This window comes from Lithobates pipiens, unplaced genomic scaffold (genome assembly GCF_037356315.1).
Source record: "Lithobates pipiens isolate NorthernLeopardFrog02 unplaced genomic scaffold, aLitPip1_a1.2 Scaffold_25, whole genome shotgun sequence".
Lineage (NCBI taxonomy): Eukaryota > Metazoa > Chordata > Amphibia > Anura > Ranidae > Lithobates > Lithobates pipiens.
In genome coordinates, this window is record NW_027507787.1 from 108678838 (window position 1) to 108697241 (window position 18404).

The following is an 18404-nucleotide window of genomic DNA, read 5'->3' on the forward strand; positions in this document are numbered from 1 at the left end:
AGAGAGTTGAGAGTGCCTGAAGATATTGGCTACGGCCACATCACCCTGAATCTGTTCCATCTCGTCTGATCTTGGAGGTTAAGCAGGGTCGGGCCTGGTTAATGCCTGGATGGGAGACCGCCTGGGAATACCAGGTGTCGTAGGCTTCTTTTTTTTTTCAAATATAATTTTTTCTCCAAATAGGGGAAGACGGTCCCCCGAGTACATAATGCAACAGAGAAATACAGAGCAAAAAGCAGCTGAACAATACTTGATACAGGTATATTCGCAACTGTGAGTCTGCCTTCCATCAATCACAATGATTCGAGGCACGGATAAAGTACTGTACCAAGATCCAGGGTCACACAAACCCCAGGTCCCTCCGGCATATTCCATCCAGAGGGGGGTGTGGGGCCGTCATTCCCAATTTTCCACTCTTTCCAAAAGAGAGAGGGGGTGGAGGGGGTGAGAGATAGGGGAGGAAGGCAGAAAAGAGAAGGGCTGAAAGATCAGAAAAGGAGAAGAGGGGACGAGACACGATGGCAGCCACTGTCCAAGGGGCCAGTCAAGGAAAGCTCAGAGCACTAAGGCGATAGCAGGCGACATCCTTCCAGCGAGAATATAAAGGTATTCCAGATGTCCCAGGTTTGTTTAAAAAATTCTTGTTTACCTTGTGATGTGAGGATCAAGTCCTCCATTTTTTTTAATGTCCCCTATTTTCCTAAGCCAGTGAGAGGGATGCAGGATTTCGCCGCATTTATCACATGCCGTAAAATTGATTTTTTTGTACTTCTTAATGGGAATCTGTGAATGGTGCAAGAGAAAGAATGCAGCCTCTTCCTGGATGGAGAAGTCTGTGAATTTTTGTGTTATGCATCGGATCTCTGTCCAGAAGTCCACCAAGCTGGGGCAGGACCAAAAAATGTGCAGCAACGTGCCCTCTTCTTCTCCACACCTCCAGCATATGTTCGAGGAAGAGGGGAAACATTTCTGCAGCTTTGATGGTGTCAAATACCACCTGGTGAGAAGTTTAAAATTAGTCTCCTGTATCTTCGTGCACAGCGACATTTTGAGAGCCAAAGTGATAATGTGTTGTCTCTGTGCTGGGTAAAATGAGCAATTAAGGTCCTTTTCCCAGTTGGACAGACAGGTTAAGTGTGGGTAATCTGTTTGAGAGAGAATGTGGGCCAAAGGGCCTTCGCTCCTGCATAGAGTCTCAAACTCCGTCTGAGGGCGGGCGAACGTTTGAGGATTGGGGGATGGAATGGAGAAAATAATGTTGCACCGCTCTCCAAAAAGGCAGTTGTAAAAGCCCTGTCGGATCTGTTAGGGTTGAGAAAGAAGGCCATTTTCCATCAATGACGAATTTAGACGCATTGTCTAGGTTGGAATTTCTAAGTGGGTCCCCAGTTCAAAGGTTGGATGGCCACGTATAGGGAATAGGGGGGAAGTCAAATATGTGAGTGTTTTGGGTAGCGATCAGGTGACTGACTTTCAACTAAACCCCTATAGTGGGATGTGACATAAATTCTGTGGGTAAATACTTATGGCACCACATGGCGCTTCTTAGCGGAATACGGGAGTGAGCTTAGAAAGTTTGTTTCGATTCCAGTCCAATACACGCCCCAGATGGGAGGCCAGGTAGTAGCGTCGCAAGTCAGGGAGAACCAACCCTCCCTGTTGTTTAGACAATGTCAGCTGTGACCGCTTAAGTCTGGGATTTTTGTGGGCCCAGTTAAATTGAGTGAGCAAGGATTGAGCTTGCTTAAAAAACAGGACTGGAATCTGGATCGGGAGAGCTTGGAAAAGATAAGTAAATTTAGGGAGTATGTTCATTTTAATGAGATTGCATCTCCTGAACCAGGAATGGAGGCCAGAATGCCACCCGTGAAGCAAACTGCGGATCTTAGTGACAAGGGGTGGGGGGAAGTTCAACATAAACGTACGCGCGATGTCCGGTGGAATGTAAGTACCTAAGTACTTAAGGGCTGTATGGGTCCATTTAAATCGAAAATTGGACTGCAAGTCTATTAACGTTTGCGGGGGGACTGCAACCCCCATGGCCTTTGATTTCACGAAGTATCCCGTATATCTGGAATTCCCGAAGGAGATTTGGCAAGGAAACTCTGGGATTCGTCAGCGAGAACAGCATGTCATCCACGTAGGCAGATATCTTGCACTCAATAGTACCCATTTAGAGTCCCGTTATGTCTGAGTTTTGTCGAATTGTGGAGAGAAAGGGTTCCAATGACATTCCTGATGTCAAGGGGAGATGAGAGAACCCCATTCGCTTTGACTTGAGCTGAAGGGCGTGAGTATATCTTACTTATCCATGCCAGCATCCGTTCACTCAGACCTATATGGCGAAGGACCGAGAACATTAATGTCCATTTGACCCGATCAAAAGCCTTCTCAGCATCAGTACTCATGAAAAGACAAGGGGTCCCAGATGACTTTGCTTTATGGATCAGGGCAAGCACCTTTATGGTGTTGTCCCTATCTTCCCTGGTGGGAATAAAACCTAACTGGTCAATATGTATAAGGGACTGCAAGTGATGTGCCAATCACGTGGCGAGGATTTTAGAGAATAGTTTTAGGACCGAATTTAGGAGGGAAATGGGTCTGTAGCTCCCACATAGGCCCTCCTTAGGTATCAACGCGATGTGGGCTCTAAGGGTATCCTTAGGAAAATCCCCATTCGAGCTCAGAGTATTAAATAAATTCACCAAGCTCGGGCCGAGAATAGGGAGGAAGGTCTTAAATTATTGTGCGGTATATCCGTCAGGGCCCGGAGCCTTACCCACCTTCGGAGGTCCCACCGCCGTCTGGACTTCTTCCAGTGTGATCGGGTCCTCCAAGTACTCCCGTGATTCCGATGAGAGGGTTGGTAGACCAGAACCGGTTACATATCTGTCTATATTGTCCTGTCCAGACCCTGAATCGGGCAGGTTGTAGAGATCAGAGTAACATTTTTCAAAGACTTCGGCTATTTGGGTTGGGGTAGAGGCCCTCTGGCCATTCTCATCTATCAACTGTGGTATGTAAGAGCCAGATTTCAACTCCTTTACCGACCTGGCTAAGATTTTTCCGCATTTGTCCCCTGACTCCTACGTCAGTTTACGACAAAACTGGAGTGCCGCTTTCGCTTTATAATGGAGTAGGTCAGCAATATGGGTACAGAGTGTCCCCAATTCAATCTCTAAGGTCCGTAAGGGGGTTTGTTTATGTTTCGCTTCCACAGAGGCAAGTTCACGAAACAGATTAGCAAGCTGTTCCTTCCGTGTTCGTTTGATGCGCGCCCTGTGCCTGATAAGTACCCTGCGGAGTACTGACTTGTGAGCCTCCCAAATTATCCCCGGGTCACAGTCCTGCGTTTAGTTTTCTTGGAAATAAAGGTCCAATTCCCTGGTCACATCTGCTAAAACTTCCGGTATCTGGAGAAGGCTCTCATTAAGGTGCCAGAATAGAGACCTAGGTGATGGGTTCCTAGAGAGGGTGTAGGTAAGGGCTACAGGAGCGTGGTCGGACCAAGTTATATGGCCGATGGAGGAAGAGCTCACCAAGTGCAGTTGGTCATGTGGAATCAAGAAGAAGTCTATCCTCAAGTATGATTTGTGAGGGGAAGAGCAAAAAGAGCAGTCCCTTTCCCCAGAGTGTTGCAGACGCCAGACATCAACTAATTGGTCATTCAGTAAACACTTAGTAATCCGCTTTCTAGAGGAAATGAGGAGCGAGGAGCAAGAGGCAGAAGTGTCAACCGATGGCGAAAGGGGACATTAAAGTCCCCACCTAATATAAACTGGCCCTCCCGAAAGTCACATAATCTGTGCAGGGTAGTTCTGAGAAACGTGTCTTGGTGATCATTGGGAGCGTACACAGTGGCAAATGTAAAAAGGCGCTCTCCAATGTGGCCCCTAAGAAAAAGATATCGGCCCCCAGGGTCCACCAGAGAATCCTGGGGAACCCAGGGGAGCCTGCTAGAGATCAGAATGGAGACTCCCTTGGTCTTAGAGGAGGGGTTAGTAGAGTGGTAGACCTTAGGGAAGGATCTCGACCATAGAAAGGGGAGGCTAGTATTTTTAAAATGTGTTTCTTGTATAAAGGCCACATCAGTACAGGAAGTCTTCAGTTCTCACAGGAGGATCCACCGTTTTTCAGGGGAGTTCAGTCCCTTAACGTTTAGAGAGGTGACCTTGACTGAGTCTGCCATCGCTCCTCGGGGAGGGGGAGGGGGAGGGGGAGGGGGACGTCAGAGAAAAGCAAAGAAAGTTGAACCAAGGTAGGTTTTGGGTAGGTAATGCATGGCGGGAACTAAGGGGGAGAAAGGAAGGGCAAATGGAAGGAAAGGTAAAGGGAAAAAGAGGCCGGGCACCTCAACCCCAGGGGGAGAGGGAAATTAAGGGTTGTCCGCACTCAACAGTACAGGAAGGGTATACTAAAACAGCACAATTATGCTATAGCGCTTACCAGATGTACACTGGGTTTAAAGCGCTGTCCTACTTGGGTTGGTGGGTAGACAGGTCGGAGAGGGAGCCCCCGAATCCTAGTCCCCCCAGTCTCGGCAGTGGTAAATGTCACGTCTGATACCGGTATGCAAATAAAAGACAATCAGTAACATCATATAACCAAAAAACAATAGTATAACCAAAACAGAGGTAGAGCATATAACTGTCAGCACTGAGGGGTCGCCTCGGCTTGCACTAAACGTAGGCATGCACGAGGGAGCCCGTCACAACAGAAAAGGCATCACAGAATGGGATCCACCACCCCCCGTCCCATACCCCTAAAGTACATGCAGTCCCCGAACAAATGCATTTCTCCCTTTGGCAGATTGTCCTCTCCTTACCCCCTCTCCCCCGTCCACGCCCCGGGGGGAAAAGGGGCAGGGAAGGGGGGAAAGGGGGAGTGGAAGGGGGGAAAGGGGGAGGGAAAGGAGGGGAGGGAAAGGAGGGGAGGGAAAGGAGGGGAGGGAAAGAAGGGAAGGGAAGGGTGGGAAGGGGGGGGGGAGGGAGGGGGGAAACCGGGGAGAGGGGACAAAAATGCGGAAATGTCAAGTCCTTTAGCGCACTCCCACCAGCAAACACCCGGACCCCATAAATTTCAACTCCTCCCCTCCATGGTCACCACATCAAGATGAAAGAGGAGCAGCCCTGGTCGGTGCATAGAAAATCCGGCAGGCAAGGGGCTGGGGCCATCCAACGGGAGACTTCACCCGAGCAGCAGTCCTGGGGCCCGCCAATTAGTGTCTCTCCTGCATCGCCATCGGGGGCTGTGTAGAGCATCCAGAGGGAGGCTGGGACTGCCCAAACAGTAAGGGGTAAATCCTCCAGGGGGGTCAAGAGTCACCCTGGAGGGAAGCAGTGTCTCGTACCAATAGGCTCAATAAATAAGTCATCCAGGGTCCCCGAAAGCTGCAGAAGGCAATGTCGGCAAAGAGTAGGTGGGAGCCAGAGGGGGGGACGAGGGGCGCAACCAGGGGGAGGGGACACATATGCGGGAATGTCAGGCCCTTCCAGTACAGCGCACTAGGTATCACTCAGACCCCCCAAAGTGCAACTCCCCCATCTCAAGACTCCAGAAGGGAAGATGAGCCGCCCTGGACTGTACATGAAAGAACTTGCTGGCAAGGGGTTGGGGCCATCATCCCTTCCTCCAATGGGAGATGCCACCGGCATGACAGCCCCGTGTCCTGTCAAGTGGTGCCCCTCTGACAATGTCGTTGTGGTATATGTGGAGCATCCAGGGAGAGGCAGGGACCACCCAAACAGTGAGGGGTAAAGCCTCCAAGGGGGACTGGTGTCAGACAGGAGGATAGCGGTGTCTTGTACAAGTTGGTTAATTAGACAAGTCATCCAGTGTGTTCCTGTGAGCAGCCGAAGGAAAGGTCGGTAAGGATTATGAATGGGTGGGGGCCAGGGAGTGCATAAAACTGCCACCAGATGACCGGGCAGAGAGGGCAAGGGGATGAAAGTCAGATCTGGTAGGTGGGGGCAGGGGTGAGGAGTGTCCCTCATATTACTCACGTTGGCCATCCCTTGAAGCTGAGCGCTCTGCATACCCAGGACGTTCTTCTGTATAATCTAGCCGATCTGTATACATTAGCCTGTCTTTTGTACACATTAGCCGGTCCTCTGTATACACTAGTCTGTCTGTATACACTAGTGTATACAGATAGGCTAGATTATACAAAAGAACGTCCTGGGTATGCAGAGATGGAGGCTAGGGTATTCAGAGAGAGAGGCTAGAGTATGCATACTTGCTAGTGTATACAGACGGACTAGTGTATACAGAAGACCAGCTAGTTTATATAGGGAGGCTAATGTGTGCAAAAGACAGGCTAGTGTATACAAATAGGCTAGATTATAGAGAAGAACATCTTGGGTATGCAGAGAGAGAGGCTGGGTTACACAGAGAGGCTGGTGTATGCAGACTTGCTAGTGTATACAGACGGACTAGTGTATACAGAGAGGCTTGGGTATGCACAGAGCTAATGTATAAAGAACAGCTAGTGTATACAAAAGACATCAAAGGGTATACAGAGAGACTCGTGTATGCAGAAGACCGGCTAGTTTATACAGAGAGGCTAAAGTGTACACAACACAGGCTAGGGTATATAGATAGGCTAGATTATACAGAAGACCGTCCTGGGTATGCAGAGATGGAGGCTAGGGTGTACAGAGAGAGAGACCGTGCTGGGTTACACAGAGAGGTAGGAGTATGCAGACTTGCTAGTGTATACAGATGGACTAGGCTATACAGTAGACCGGCTAGTTTATACAGAGAGGCTAATGTGTACAAAAGACAGGCTAGTGTATACAGATAGGCTAGATTATACAGAAGAAGGTCCTGGTTATGCAAGAGATGGAGGCTAGGGTATGCAGAGAGAGAGGCTTGGTTACACAGACTTGCTAGTGTATACAGACGGACTAGTGTATACAGAGGACCGGCTAGTTTATACAGAGAGGCTCATGTGTACAAAAGACAGGCTAGTTTATACAGATAGGCTAGATTATACAGAAGAACGTCCTGGGTATGCAGAGATGGAGGCTAGGGTATACAGAGAGAGAGAGGCTGGGTTACACAGAGAGGCAGGAGTATGCAGACTTGCTAGTGTATACAGATGGACTAGTGTATACAGTAGACCGGCTAGTTTACACAGAGAGGCTAATGTGTACAAAAGACAGGCTAGTGTATACAGATAGGCTAGATTATACAGAAGAAGGTCCTGGTTTATGCAAGAGATGGAGGCTAGGGTATGCAGAGAGAGAGGCTTGGTTACACAGACTTGCTAGTGTATACAGACGGACAAGTGTATACAGAGGACCGGCTAGTTTATACAGAGAGGCTAATGTGTACAAAAGACAGGCTAGTGTATACAAATAGGCTAGATTATAGAGAAGAACGTCCTGGGTATGCAGAGATGGAGGCTGGGTTACACAGAGAGGTTAGTGTATGCAAGCTTGCTAGTGTATACAGACGGACTAGTGTATACAGTAGACCAGCTAGTTTATACAGGGAGGCTAATGTCTACAGAAGACCGGCTAGTGTATACACATAGGCTAGATTATAGAGAAGAACGTCCTGGGTATGCAGAGATGGAGGCTAAGGTATACAGAGAGAGAAGTTGGGTTACAAAGAGAGGCTAGTGTATGCAGACTTGCTAGTGTATACCGGTGGACTAGTTTATACAGAGAGGCTTGGGTATACAGAGAGCTAATGTATAAAGAGATGCTAGTGTATACAAAACACAACCAAGAGTAGACAGTGAGGCTCGTGTATACAGAAGACCGGCTACAGAGAGGCTAATTTGTACAAAAGACAGGCTAGTGTATACAGATAGGCTAGATTATACAGAGGAAGGTCCTGGGTATGCAGAGATGGAGGCTAGGGAATCCAGAGAGAGACTGTGTTACACAGAGAGTGTATGCAAAAGACCGGCTATTTTTTTTTTTACAGATAGGCTTGTGTATACAGAAGACAGTCTGGGGAATTCAGTGAGGCTAGTGTATGCAGAGAGGCTGGGACACCGAGACTATTGTAAAAAGAAGGCAGGCTAGTGTATATAGATTACGGGCACGTGTATACAGAAGACAGAGAGGCTAGTCTATATAGAGTGGCTGGTGTACACCGAGAGATTAATGTATACAGAAAAGCTAGCGTGTAAAGAAGACAGGACTTTATTTTTTGCTAATACAACTACTTCTGAAACATGTAAAGTGCTTTTTTCATATTTTGGTGCTGTTAAAAAGTGGTGTGTTGTCAGTGGTGATATCAATGTGACAGTTAATGTGGAGAACTACAAATATACAAAATAGAGCAAAAGAGTGCTAAGTTTATTTTGTTAAGTCATTGACTGATAGACGTTAAGTAATTGGCCGTTATTGGTTTGGCAGTACATGGTTTATTTTGATGTAAGATAGTTTTATTCTCTACTTATAGCCGAGTTTTAGACGACTTTATTATTAGCATTATTCGCATTATTCCTATTTACTATGCAGAGTGTAAGTATTGCAGTGAGACGATATTGCTTTTGAAAGATTTGTATTATTATACATAGCATTGTGAGCAGACCAATAGGACAATTTACATGGCTTAATATTGCAGAGCGTAATTTATCAGGAAAGAGATCCAAAGCGTTAGTTGCAGTAGCTTCCTAAAACGGAAAAATCGTTGCATTACTCTAAAAGTTGTTCCGGTAGCACTGAAAAGACGATATTAGATGAGTGATCTACACATTTCGTTTACTATTGCAGAGAGATACCGGCTAAATGTTAATATGTGCTGCGTGTAAGGTAGAAAGAAGATGGTTAAGTGTGAGCTGGTTTACCAGGATTTAGAGATAGTAATCTGTTTATTGTAATAATAAATATAGCAAAATCACTCTAAAATGAATATTAAGACATTATATACAGGTCGGGTTTAAGTGGAAATACACGAAATAACAGCAACGACGTGTGTAGGTTTTTATCAATCAGGTACATTACGTGTCTTTAATCATGTAGTGAATATACACCAAATATAGCATAAGGATGAGAAAGGATAATAACTGGCAGAGGATGACATGGCAAAAAGACAAACTGCATTAGAAATGTGAATATGAATTAGAGATGAAATGACAATCCCCACGGCTACGTACAGCAAAGCAGCTAAATATTCAGCTAAATAGTCTGCAATAGCAGAGATTAAGTATTGCAGTCGAAATGAGATCGGAAGCGTTAGTTGCAGTAGCTCCAAAATGACTGAGAAATCATTTCATTACTCTAAATGTAAAAGTTATCCCGGTAGCACTGAGTGGACTGATATTAGATGAGTGATCGTTGTAGTACAAATTCAGTTTCCTATAGCAGAGCAAACTATGACATGGCAAAGAGACTTTGCTTTGGAAATGTGAATGTGAATTAGAGATGAAATGTCAATCCCCATTGGTTACTTACAGGTTACCATTAATACAGTTAACACGGCTACGTACAGCAAAGTGTGAGCTAAGCAGCTAAATATTACTTAATATTGCAGAGATTAAGTATTGCAGTTGAAAATAGATCGGAAGCGTTGTTTGCAGTAGCTTCAAAATGACTGAGAAATCATTTCATTACTCTAAATGTAAAAGTTATCCCGGTAGCACTGAGTGGACTTATATTAGTTGAGTGACCGTTGTGGTACAAATTCAGTTTCCTATAGCAGAGAGATACCAGCTAAATGTGAGAAGAGCAATTAAACTGTTCACATCGGTAGCATTGTATTACTCTTAACATGTGCAGCGTGTAAAAAAGCAATAAGATGGTTTTGTATTATCCTAAAATTAGCAGTATACGTAATAAAGGTGAGTAGGTAACCTGGATTTAGACATAGCAAGCTCCATAATCGAATTTAGCAAAATTAGAAAGGATCATATTGAGACAGTATATACAGGTCGAGTTTAAGTGGAAATACACAAAATATCTAGCTTACCTTTACATTGTTCAATAGAGCGTTGCAAAGTAATACCAAGGCAGAATGTCGGAATAGCAATTAGATGAGATGATTGCTGTAATCATGAAATATCAACAACGACTAGGTTTCTATCGGATGAGAAAGTATAATAAATGGCAAAGTATGACATGGCAAAGAGACAAATTGCATTACATGTAAACGCGGCTACATACAGCAAAGTGTGAGCTAAGCAGCTAAAGGGTATTTAAGAGTAAATTGACTTAGCTTGAAAATTCCAACGTGTAAATCGTTCCATTAATTTTGTTACGCACGAAGACGGCTTACACTGACTGTTTTCCGTTTCCACTGGTTATCGGCATAATGTATCAGTAACCATGAAAATTAATAGTGATAGACAGCTTACATTAGGATGTATGCATGAGGTGAATGTAAAATAGTTGCATTATGTGTTATTAATGTAATCAAACTGTATTGCTATGCTTTGCTACTGCAACCACTTCTCAATCAAGTAAACCGGCCCAATGCTTTTCTCACATTTTGCTGCTGTTAAAAAATGTGTTGCAAGTGTTATATGTTACAAATGGTTATCAGTGTGACAGTTAATGTAGAGAAGAAGTAATACACAAAATAGAGTCAGAAAGAGAATCCTATTGCATAGAGGTAGCGAGAGATGGTTGGTTTACTCTTAATGTGCAGTGTGTAAAAGGTTTTAAAAAGATGGTTTTGTGTGACTTTTGCTTTAACGTAAAATTAGCTGTAGACATTATAACTTATTACAATGATTTACAGATAGTAATCTCTATAAAATAATAATAATAAGTATAGCAAAACAAATTAGGAAAATATTGAGGCAGTATATATAGGTCGAGATATAGTGAATACACAAAAGGGATCAAGGGATAGTTGCAAAGTCAAGGGATAGTTGCAAAGGTACATTATTTAAGAGTAAATTGACGTAGCTTGCAAATTCCAACGTGTAAATCGTTCCATTAATTTTGTTACGCACGAAGACGGCTTACACTGACTGTTTTCCGTTTCCACTGGAAAGAGAATCCTATTGCATAGAGGTAGCGAGCGATGGTTGCATTACTCTTAATGTGTAAAGGTTTTAAAAAGATGGTTTTGTGTGAATTTTGCTTTAACGTAAAATTAGCTGTAGACATTATAACTATGGTTAGGTTTACAATGATTTAGAGATAGTACAGTGGAAACGTTTATTTGTCATGACAGCTGATACTGGTTGAGCAATAAAACTGTTTTATTAAGATGTAAGACTAGTTTTATTCTCTACATATAGGCTTTTCAGAGAGTTGTTTAATATAGACGACCAATAGGACATTAGGCTTAATATTGTAGGGAGGAAGTATCGCTGTTCAAAGGTAAGAGATTGAAAGCTTAGCTTGAAAATGGCCGAGAAATAGTTGCGTTAGTCTAAATTTAAAGGATATGCCGTTACCAATGAGAAAGCTTATATTAGACTAGTTGATCTTTGATTACACGATCCTATTATTATTATTATTATTATTATTATTATTATTATTATTAAGATCATAGTGCAGAGAGATACTCAGTTAATGTCAGAGATACTCGGTTAATGTCAGAAAAGCAATAAAACTGTTTACATCGTTAGAGAGCGATAGTTACATTACTCTTAGTATGTGCAGCATGTCTGGTAGCAAATGGATGGTTTTGTGAACATTTTGCATTACCGTACAATTAGCGGTAGAACTCATCGAAGTGAATAGATTTAAGCGGATTTTGAGATAGTACTCTCTATTTCTAATAAGAAATAAATAAAAATAATTCAGGATGGTGTGTCAGGACTGTCACATACTCAATGTGACAGTTGATGTGGAGAATTACAAATATGCAAAATAGAGCAAAAAGAGTACATGGTTTATTTTGATGTATGATAGTTTTATTGAATGCTTCATGTGGATGATTAAAATCTTGTAGTGATCTATATTTAGCATAAGAATGAAAAGGCATAACATGGCAATGAGACAAACTCCATTAGAGATGTGAGCTAGATGAAATGATGAAATGTCTCTGTATAGCCCAGATTGTCTTCTGTTATCACTTAGCCTACCCTCTAAATTCACTAGCCTCTCTATATACACCAGCATGTTTACACTAGCCGGTCTTCTGCATACAATAGCCTGTCTTCGATATACACTAGCCTATGTTCTGAATACACTAGCCCGTCTTCTGTCTTCTGTATGCCCTAGCCTGTCTTCTGTATACATTAGTCTCTCTGTATAAACTAGCATCTCTGTATAACCCAAACTGTCTTCTGTAAAAACTTGTCTCTCTTTATAGCCTGTCTAGCCTTTCTTCTGTACACACTAGCTTCTCTGTATACACTAACCAGGCTTCTATATACAATAGCTTCACTATATGCACTAGCCTCTCTGTATAAGCTAGCCTCTCTATATACCCTAGATAGTGTTCTGCATACACTAGCCTCTCCGTAGAAGCCAGCCTTTATTCTGTATTCACTAGCCTTTCTTCTGCATGCTGTAGTCTTCTATATATACTAGCTTCTCTGTACACCCCTGCATCTCTGTCATACATTAAACCCTCTGTATAACACAGCCTGTCTTCTGTACCCACTAGACTCTCTGTATACACTACCCAGTCTTCTGTATAGAATTTCAGCTTTGATGTATACCCAAGCCTGTCTTCTGTATACACTAGCTTCTCTATATGCACTGTCCTTTCTGTATACACTCGACTCTCTCTATACACTAACCTCTCTATATACACTAACATCTTTGTATATACTAGCCTCTCTTTAAACTAGCCTCTCTGTGTACCCCAGCCTCACTGTTTACTCTAGCATCTCTGTATACTCAAGCCTATCTACATACACGAGTCTGTATTCTGTATTCACTAGCCTTTCTTCTGTATGGTGTAGTCTTCTATATATACCAGCTTCTCTGTACACCCTAGCACTGTAACAGTGCTAGGTTCCTGTGTTACAGAAACAGAACACCAGCAATAAGGTGTATACTGTGCAGGAGGCACACAACACCCACTCTAACTTCTGCACTGCAGATGCATGTATTGCAGAAATTGAACACCAGTAATATAGGGTAGCTTCAGGTGTGTACTGTGCAGGAGGCACATAACACCCACAGTAACAGTGCTAGGTTCCCAAGCAGTAAAGACACTGTCCCTGCCTATCGTCCTCTTTCCCTGACCACCGCAACACACTGTACAAGGCCACCGCGCTGGCGGCCTTATATAGTGTGGGGTGTGTACTAAACCCCCCTGAGCTATAATTGGCCACAGAAATCCTGCCTGTGGTGAATTGTGGCTCTCCTCACAGAGGATGTTACATCTGTTCTTGTTATATAGAACCTATTATGCTCCTCGTAAACTTTTTCAGTTTGGCCGAACGGCCGGACGCAAGTTGCCCCTGGTTGCGGGAACATGGGGGGAGACATGATGCACATGTTTTGGAGATGCCCGAAGTTGATCCGCTACTGGACAGAGGTGACAGGAACCATTGATTGGGTGTTTGGAACCTCCACCAGGATGGAGGCGAAGTATTGTCTCCTGGGATTAGTTGAAGGAGTTGGAAACCCGGGAAGCAGCCAGATGGCAGTTCTGAGATGCCTATTTCAGGCAAGGAAACTGATTGCCCAACCCTGCTTAGCCTCCAATGTTGGCAATGACTTGGTTTTTGTCGCTTGTTTCCCAAGATGACCATGTTGGCGTTTGTCAAGATGGTTGAGAGTGCCCGAAGAGATCGCCTATGGCCCCATTATCTTGAAAGTGCCTGATCTTGTCTGATCTCATAGGCTAAGCATTGTCGGGCCTGATTAGTAACTGGATGGGAGACCAACTGGGAATACCAGGTGCCATAGGATTCTTTTTATGTTGTTGGCGTTGACATGGTTTTTTTTTTCCGCTTGTTTGCCAAGGTGATCATCTTGGCATTTGTCAAGAGGGCTGAGAGAGCCCAAAGAAATCTCCTACGGCCACATCCCCCTGAAAGCGCCCGATCTCATCTGATCTCAGAGGCTAAGCAGGGTCCGGCCTGGATAGTACCTAATTAAAGGTGATTAAAGATTCCTACGGATCTTTTTATATTGTTGGCTTTGACCTGTTTTTCTTTCGCTTGTTTCCCAAGGTGACCATTTTAGCATCAGTCAAGAGTTTTGAGTATGTCCCAAAGCGTTCGCCTGAGGTCACATCACCCTGAAAGCGCCCGATCTCAGAGGCTAAGCAGGGTCTGGTTCAGATGGGAGACCGCCATGGTCTATGTTGTTGGCGTTGACCTGTTTATTTTCACTTGTTTCCCAAGATAACCATCTTGGTATTTGTCAAGAGGGTTGAGAGTGTCTAAATAGAACACCTATGGCCACATCACCCTGAAAGCGCACAATCTCATCTGATCTCGGAGGCCTAGCAGTGTACGGCCTGGTTAATACCTTTATGGGAGACCATCTGTGAATACCAGGTGCCGTAGGCTTCTTTTTATGTTGTTGGCGTTTACCTGTTTATTTTCGCTTGTTTCCCAAGGTGACCATCTTGGCGTTTAACAAGAGGGTTGAGAGTGCCCAAAGAGATCACCTACGGCCCCATCACCCTGAAAGCGTGATCTGATCTCAGAGGCTAAACAGTGTCGGTTAGTACCTGGATGGGAGAAAGCCTGGAAATACCAGGTTCCATAGGCTTCTTTTTATGTTGTTGGCGTTGACTTGTTTTTTTTGTTTGTTTCCCAAGGTGACCATCTTGGTGTTTGTCAAGAGGGTTGAGCATGCCTGAAAAAATCTACTATGGCTGCATCACCCTGAAAGAGCCAAATCTCATTTGATTTCAGAGGCTAAGCATGGTTGGGACCTGGTTAGTACCTGGATGGGAGACCGCCTGGGATTTCTAGATGGCATAGGCTTTTTTTAAGTTGTTGGCATTGACTTATTTTATTTTTTTGTTTTATTCTTTTATTAAGTATAAGTAGAACAACATAAATATAACAGTCAACCATACAGCATGACCCAGGTTTACAATTACATGGTAACAAAAAATAGGCAGCCAAATAACTCTGGGTTCTCAGAGGGGAGTCCTAGAGTTTCATGCAGAAAAGAGAGAAACCCCACCTCCGACATGTAGTACAGTATAACTAATGCAGCTCCGTTCAGACAAATGTAATCATGGAGAACAACTGGGACCACAGCGAGCCAGCTTATCATGACCTATGTGATCCAGAGTAAAATATGAGCCGGTCGTGTCCAGAACCCTGGGGTTCTTCTGGGTCCCAAAGGCTAGTAAGGAGACATGGCATAGTGAAAAGGGAGGACGGGGGAAGAAGAGAGTGCAAAGACGGAGAGAGAGGAGGGGGGGGATGGCGGCGAGGAAAAAAAGAAAAATAAAGACAAAAAGGGAGGGGGGGGGGGGAATGCCACCCAAGGCAGACATGGCCTACGTAGGTAAACGTTAGATGTTCAGTCGTTTTCTGGGACAGAGGCACTGCTCACCTCCTGAATGTAGTCTCGAGTACCAGTTAAATACCTCCAAGGCCTCCATGTAACACTAAATGCCTCTTCAGTGTTGTGAAGGGTGGCGGTCAATTCTTCCATCCGGAGAATATGATTGACTTTGGAATACCACAGCACCTTGGATGGGGGCTGAGGCTTCCTCCACAGTGTGGGAATGCAGGCCCGGGCGGCGTTCAGGAGTTGCATCGTGATGGTTTTTTTGTATTTTCGAACAGGCGGTTTGGTCAAGTGTAGTAGGCACGCTGCTGGGTTGTCTGCGATATCTACATTTCTGAGAGTTTTTATCGTCCCGGTCACCTCCACCAAAAATGTCCTCAAGGCCGGGCATGCCCAGAAAATGTGTCCCATGGTCCCCGTATCTGAATTGCACCTCCAACAAACATCCGGGATCGATCTATTCATTTTATTTAGAAGGTATGGGACTCTATACCAGCGTGAGACTATCTTGTATCCTGATTCTTGATATTGGTTTGCGATGGAAGCTTTATGTACTAATGTCAGGATCTTCCCTATCTGTTGTGGGGTAAATGTGATGCCAAAGTCCCTCTCCCATTTGTGGATAAATGGTGGGGGTCGACTCCTCCTCCTGACTACTTAATAGGTTGTAGAGGAGGGAGAGGGTGTGTCGCACAGGTTCCCTTTTGTGACAGATGGATTCATAGGGCGTCAGGTCTCTAGGAGTGTAGGGGGCCCTTTGTATGGCCAGAAGAAAGTGATGAAGTTGATAAGCACTAAACAAGTCAAGCGGAGGGTCAGAAAGCTCGCGACAGTTTGCGTGGTCGGAGCCCTCCCGAGGGCCACACCTCTCCCAGACGCTGTTTCCCCACCACTGTCAACTGTCGCAGTTTCTTGTTGGTAAATCCCGGTGGGAAGTCTGGATTACCTATAACCGGAGTCATGGGTGACGGCAGGGGAGCAATGTGTGTGCAGCGGAACAACCTCCGCACAACAGCCAACTTGGCTCACACTACGGGGTGATCTCTGAGGTCTTTTGGTGGGGAGGACAGGAGCCACGGGGAGGTCAATAGGGGAATGGATCCATCTTCAATCTCCATCTCCACCCACTATTTGTGTGGGTCATTACAATGCCAATCAACGTCTCTCGCTAGCAGAGTCGCTCTGTAGTATTGTCTGAGATCTGGGAGACCCAGACCCCCCTTGTCCTTTGGTCTGGCAAGCAATTGCAAACGGGCTCTGGGCGGTTTGTGCGCCCAAATAAAGTCCCGGAGCAGCACCTGCAGTTGTCTGAAAAAAATTGGGGGTAACCGGATCGGTAATGTCTGGAACAAGTATAAGATCCGCGGGAGGGCCGTCATTTTGAATGCATTACAGCGCCCGAACCAGGTCAGTGTTAAAGCATGCCAGTTTCTCAAATCAGATTTCAGTCTATTCAGGAGAGGGACAAAATTAAGCGGGTACAATTGCGCCAAATCCGCTGCGATGTCAACGCCCAGGTAACGTATAGATTTTTCAGCTCAGTAGAATGGAAAAGCGGAGAGTAGCCTCTTGGCCTCACCATCCGGGACCGATATATTCAATACAGCCGACGGTGCAATTGATTTTATAGTTTGATAGGCTGCCGTATCGCCAGAGAGCCGCGAGTATATTGGGAAGCGAAATGTGTGGATTGGAGACGAAAAAATTTAGATCGTCAGCGTACGCCGCAATTTTGTGGTGTGCCGAGGGTTTGGATATGCCAGTAATATTCGGGTCATTCCGAATGTGACACATAAGTGGTTCCAGTGTCAAAATAAAAATTAGGGGAGACAGAGGGCACCCCTGCCTCGTCCCATTAGTGATGGGGAAAGAGTCCGAGCACTCTGAAAGCACCAAATCTCGTCTGATCTTGGAGGCTAAGAAGAGTCAGGCCTGTTTAGTACCTTGTGGGAGACCACCTGGGAATACCAGTTATTGTAGGCTTCTTTTTATGTTGTTGGCGTTGATTCGTTTTCTTTTTCCGCTTGTTTCCCAAGGTGATCATCTTGGCATTTGTCAAGAGGGCTGAGAGAGCCCAAAAAGTTCTCCTATGGCCACATCCCCCTGAAAGCGCCCAATTTCATCTGATCTCAGAGGCTAAGCAGGGTCCGGCCTGGATAGTACCTAATTAAAGGTGCCGTAGGAATCTTTTTATATTGTTGGCTTTGACCTGTTTTTCTTTCGCTTGTTTCCCAAGGTGACCATTTTAGCATCAGTCAAGAGTTTTGAGTATGTCCCAAAGCGTTCGCCTGAGGTCACATCACCCTGAAAGCGCCCGATCTCAGAGGCTAAGCAGGGTCTGGGTCAAATGGGAGACCGCCATGGTCTATGTTGTTGGCGTTGTCCTATTTTTTTTCACTTGTTTCCCAAGATAACCATCTTGGTATTTGTCAATAGGGTTGAGAGTGTCTAAATAGAACACCTATGGCCACATCACCCTGAAACGCACAATCTCATCTGATCTCGGAGGCCTAGCAGTGTACGGCCTGGTTAATACCTGTATGGGAGACCATCTGTGAATACCAGGTGCCGTAGGCTTCTTTTTATGTTGTTGGCGTTTACCTGTTTATTTTCGCTTGTTTCCCAAGGTTACAATCTTGGCGTTTAACAAGAGGGTTGAGAGTGCCCAAAGAGATCACCTATGGCCCCATCACCCTGAAAGCGCCCAATCTCATCTGATCTCAGAGGCTAAACAGTGTCGGGCCTGGTTAGTACCTGGATGGGAGACCGCCTGGGAATACCAGGTGCCATAGGCTTCTTTTTATGTTGTTGGCTTTGAACTGTTTTTTTCGCTTGTTTCTCAAGGCGACCATCTTGGCGTTTGTCAAGAGGGTTGGGCGTGTCTTGAAGAGAGCGCTTACAGCCACATCACCCTGAAAGCACCCGATCTCGTCTGATTTCAGAGGCTTAGCAGCGTCAGGCCTGGTTAGTACCTGGATGGGAGACTGCCTGGGAAGACCAGGTGACATAGAAGGATCTGGCCTGGTTAGTGTCTTGATTGGGAGATTGCCT

General features: G+C 45.0%; 2 pseudogenes; both read left to right on the forward strand.

Moving 5' to 3' along the window:
• The first annotated feature begins 27 nt into the window (after window positions 1–27).
• On the forward strand, window positions 28–146 carry LOC143931738 (5S ribosomal RNA; annotated as a pseudogene).
• Window positions 147–18029: 17883 nt separating this feature from the next.
• Window positions 18030–18148, forward strand: LOC143932391 (5S ribosomal RNA; annotated as a pseudogene).
• The last annotated feature ends 256 nt before the right edge of the window (window positions 18149–18404 follow it).